Source organism: Trichosurus vulpecula, chromosome 3 (assembly GCF_011100635.1).
Source record: "Trichosurus vulpecula isolate mTriVul1 chromosome 3, mTriVul1.pri, whole genome shotgun sequence".
Lineage (NCBI taxonomy): Eukaryota > Metazoa > Chordata > Mammalia > Diprotodontia > Phalangeridae > Trichosurus > Trichosurus vulpecula.
Genome location: NC_050575.1, coordinates 41,269,132 through 41,274,766, shown reverse-complemented (window position 1 = coordinate 41,274,766; position 5,635 = coordinate 41,269,132).

The window sequence follows — 5,635 nt, the reverse complement described above, 5'->3', positions numbered from 1 at the left end:
TATCTTTACATGTAATTGGAAAAAACAATAAAATACTATTTACAAAAAAAAAAAAAAGAATAGCGCTGATTGATGGAGATTTGCCAGAACGTCATTTTAGAGGAAGACACATGGCTTCCGGCTAGGCAGAGAGGAAACCTTGTCATACACACTAGTATAAAGCACACTTATTAGAACCTTTAGAAATCAGGTAGGTAGTTTGTTCCTTGAGAAGTGACATTTGCACAAGTTGATTTATAAGGTTCAGTTGCATATATTGAGAAATGTAAGTATAATTTGTGTTTCCATGGTGCTATTTAGCATATATAATAGCAAATCAGTTTTAAGCATGTAACGTTTGCTACATTTCATTTAAATTTCCATGTCAGTTGGCCTAGTGCTTGGATTTTTATCTCAGCTCATAATCACAGATTAGGAAATTGTGTGGCCTGATCAAATGGCAGTCAACCAGCATAAACACTTCTGCCCTATTCTGATGTAAACTATAACCAGGGGTTTTCCCATGAACTATAATTCTGGGTGGAAGGTTATGTAAGCCAATGACATCCTAAATTTTTTTATGATGTACCCCATTACTACAAAATGTCTTAGTATGTACCTCCAAATGTATGTTTTTGCTTATTTATAAGCTATATGCTAATATGCAAATAATTATGCACACTATGTATACTTCTACCCCCATCTCCTCAACTTAGACTGGTGTGGATAGGTTGAGCTTTTATAGTAACCCTGTTACTTCTTCCAGGATTCTAGAGGTAGGTAACATTTGAGGTGGCTGTCCTCTCAACATTAGTTTGTGAACTCCCAGTATTGTATTTCCCCTTAATGAGTAACCAGTAAACTCTATTCTTTATCAAAGGCATGAAATAGCAAGAATAGTAGTTACAAAATATTTCCCCCCAACACCAAGGATACACTCTTTTATAAATACACATAAAGTCTGAGAGTGGAAATCAGGCACAGACTTAAAGCATATTTGTGGTAAGGCACACGTGTCGGGAGCACAGGTAGCCAAGGCCAGTCACAGCTCTGGAGCTGGAGGGCCTTGATGGCCTTTCTGTCCACAGAGGGTCCTCATGACATCTCCTACAAAAATGAAATAGTTGTGGATGAATCATTCTGCTGAGCTGCCTCTTTCCAGATTGTGGCACCTCTTCTGGACAGGTGATTCAGCTGGACACATTTCTTTCAGGGCGTGGTATCTCAGCTGGACAGGCCAATCTGCTGCTATGCTGGGTCAAGAACGACGGACAGTGAGCATTTCTGTTAACCCCTTACTGGATTGATTGCTTGGTGGTGGTTGCTGGATAAGACCGGTCTCCCCTGTTGTTCGCTGCTGCTACCAGGGTAGGCCAGGTAGTTGCCTGGTCCCTGGACTCTTCTCAGGGCGAGGTGTCTCTGCTGGATGAATTGATCAAATGGACTCCCTGTACTCTTTAGTGGGCAGCTGCAGTCTTTTCCAGCTTTAGCCTTTTCAGTTGTCTGTGTGGTGCTGTGCTCTTTTTCAGCTGAAGTGCTAGTGTTCTCAACTTGAGCTTTTATCTTCAAACTGGCCTCTTAGCTTTTGCCTCCCTCGGAACTGCAAGCTCTGAGGTTCTCTGTCACCTTCAGAAAGGAAATGAGACAAGTCTTTTCTTTCCTGTTCCACCATCCTTTCTGGGCTCAAGACCCTTTGTTCCTCAAGGCATTCCAGAGAGCCTTAATACCACCTAATCTTACCATTCAGTCTCTTACTGGATGCCATGACATTAGGGCTGTCTTCCCCTCTGATGTCATATGATTCCTGAGGAATAGGCCATATTATGTTCTTCCATTCTAGGTGAAAGGTTTTGGAACCTCACAACCTAGTCAGTCTGAAAGGTTTTTATGATAGTGCTCCAGCATCCTGCTATTCCAGCCCAGCATCAGTACAAAGAGTGACCTTCTGAACCTGAGCCAGCAGTGGTTGAGGTCACTTAGAGGAGCACCATTGTTAAAGAGTTCTCTTGATTCCAAGATTGGACTGTTTTCTAAGTTCTAATCCAGTCTAGCGACCAAACAAGCAAATCCTCCAATATCACCACATAAAATGTACATTCTTAAAAGTAAATTCCCTTAATTGGAAGAGTCAGATTAGGTTCTTGCCTTCTGCATCCCATTTATGGACATACCCCTCTCTCACATCAGTCCTCCTCACCACTATGCCTTCTCTCATAATAAAGAAATCACTGGATTAACATAATGACCACATCTGACAATGTAGCCTCCACTTATCTCTGCATTTGCCTCCTTAAGTGGCCATTCCATCATGTTCCAAGTACACATTCTGGATCCACCTCCACCTGCTCCTTATTTCTTTCCTTCCAAATCTCTGCTTCTTACTCAACAGCCATACACGGCTGCCTGATACCCTGGGGCCACTCTTCCTGAAGCTGAATCTGTACAGACAGTGATAACCTGCCTGAACTCCTTCAAAGATGTATGTACTTCTACCTTATCATACCCTTCCCATCCTAGTAATTCTGTCCTCTGGCTGCCATTGTTCAAAGCCTGTTCTTCATCCCCCACTAACTGCTTCCTTATTCCCATTCCCCTCAAACAACCCTCCTTCCAACCTTCCACTCAAGAGCAACTCAGCTGTGATATTGTGCTCTCTGGAACGCCATCTCCATAGATGACAAACTAATTTTCATCTTAAATTTTTTTCTTTCCCATTTCCTACATCTTGCATTCAATGAAACCTGGCTCTCTCCTGATGACAGCTTCCCTGGCTATCCTTTCCAGCACTGGTTGCACATTCACCTATGCCTCTGACTTGCTGGTAATGACTGGGGAGTTGGAATATTCCTTCTTCCCAACTGCTACCTTCAGGCTCTTCTAATACTATTATTCAGTAATATCTCTTCTTTTAAGATTCATTATATCTATAGGACTTTCTGCTTTGTTCCATGCCTGGACCACAGTCTTTCCTCCACAACTCCTGCCCTCATTCTAAGGACTTTAACCTACATACTGATACTATTTCATACACTGTAATATCCCAGTTCCTCAACTTACTTATGTCCCAGGACAGCAACATTATAAAAGGAAAAAAACAACCTTTGAAATACCTAAGAAATCTGATTGATGCAATGACCAACCCTGTCTCCAGAGGACCTCTGATTAAGCATGGTACACATTTCCTGACAAAGAGGTAATAGATACAAGGTGCAGAGACATATATTTTTAGACTTGGTCACTATATTGTGGTTTTTTTAACTATACTTATTTGTTCCAAAGGTTTGTTTGTTTTTTTTTAGCTCTCTCTAAGATTTTGGGGGAGAGGGTTCCAAGGGGAAGGTGGTTAATAATAACATTGGCTAAAAAAGAGAAGTAGACCAGCCAAGATGGTCAAGTAGTAGGAAGCTATACCACCCTATACCACCAACTGCCCCAAGGAAGATCTCAAGGATGTGCCAGACTAAATTGTGATCAGAAGTATAAGGAGAAAACACAGTGGATTACCTTTCTAGCACAAGATCACAAATTCAAGCAACAGATAAATGACAACTAAGGGGAAATGGCTATATTAATTTAACTTATTGATATAATTAAAAAAATAAAATATAACAAATACTATTGTGCCACAGGAAATAAAATGTATAGTTTCAGAAGAAACTGGGAAGACATCTATGAACTGATACAGAGTGAAATGAACAGAATGAGGAGAACAATTTATATAATGACAACAACATTATAGTTAAAAACAACACTGAAAAACTTGAGAATGATGTTCAAGTCATTACTAAGGCTCTAAAAGACTAAAGATGAAACATCCCATTCACCTTCTATCTGGAAGTTGATGAACTTAAAATGCAGAGAGACATACATTCATTTTCAGGCATGGACAATATGGGAATTGGTTTTGCTAGACTCTGCATATTTATGATGAAGGTTTTACTTTGTTATTTTTTTTAATTGGGAGGCACCTATTATAAATGGGGAAAAAGTAGATAATTAAATTTATCTTAAAATATAGAAGTACAACATTCAGATTGTGAGAACAATTGGGAATGAACAGAGGAAGATGGGCATTTATTAAAAGAGATTGAAAAAAATCATTTGCATACATCATAAACTCCTTTCCTAGATTAAACTCCTCCAGGATTGGGGATATTACACTTTTGTATTTGTATACCTAGTACCTAGTACAATACCTTGGAATATAGTAGATACTTAATAAATGCCTGTTGAGTAAATTGGTAGATGGGATTGGAAAATTAATATCATGATTTAGTAAGTATAGCCAATAATACCCTTCTTCCAGTGGGTCTGGGTATCTTTGATTTTTCACATAAAATTTTTCAGCTATGACAGCCATTAAACTTGAATATCAAAATAAACTGAATTTAGAAGTGGACTTTTAAATCACTTCATCTCAAAGCATTAAACCAATATTTTAAAAAATAAGTTTTTACTGATGTGGGTTTTTTATATCACTATAGTTTCCCTCAATATCCTTCCCTACCACCTCTGAGAGCCATTGCCATATGACAAAGAGTGTTTTTATAAAGATATTTAAAAAGGAAAGTGAAGAGAAAAAATCAGCATAACTGATCAATAAAGTAGAAATCATATATGCAATCTGGACTTGTGGATCTCCCATTCTACTAATATCAGTCAAAATCAATCAATAATAAGTATTTTTATGGTGTAAACAAAGTAAAAATTATTTTAAAGCAAAAGCATCAGACTACCTGAAAACTATGACTTAAAAAAAGAGAGCCTGAATGTTCAGAAATCATAAAGAAACTTGGCTCCCAAGAAGAGACATGAGAAAATACTTCTTACTGCTCCTTTTCAGAAGTCAGGGTCTATGACTATAGAACATTGCATATAACATCAGATTTTTTCCCATTAATATTTTAATTTAAATGATTTTCCTTTTTAAATTATGGTTTATAAGGGATGGCTCTCTGTGATGAGTAAGTGGCAGCAATAGAGGAAAACCAGTCAGTCAACAAACATGTATTAAGTACCTACTAAGTGTCAGGCACTAAGCTAAGTACAGAGAATACAAAAGAATCAAAAGACAGTTTCAGTCCTCAAGGAACTCACAACATAGTGGGGGAGACAACAAGCAAATAAATATGTACAAACAGCTACATACAGAATAAATAAGAAATTATCAATAGAGAGAAAGCACTAGAATTAAGGGAGACTGGAAAAGCCTGTAGAAGGTAGCATTTTAACAGGGAGACCAGGAGACATAGATGAGAATGGAGAACATTTTAGATTTGAGGACAGACAGAAAATGCCTGAAGCTGAGAGACAAATTGTCTTGTTTGTGGAACTGCCAGGAGGCCAAGGTCACTGGTCAAAGAGTACATGTAGGGGAATAAGGCATAAGAAGGAAAAGTAAGAGACTTTGAAGGGCTTTGAATGCCAAAAGAGGGTTTTGTATTTGATCCTGGAAGGGATAGTCACTAGAGTTTATTGAGTAGGGGCAGGTGACATGGTGGGGCCTATGCTTCAGGAAAGTCACTTTGGTGGCTTAATGGAGGGTGGACCGGGGAGAGAATCAGGGTATATTCAGGAGATGTTGCAAAGGTGAAATCAATAGGCCTTGGCAACAGATTGGATATGGAAATGAGAGAAAGTGAGGAGCCGAGGATGG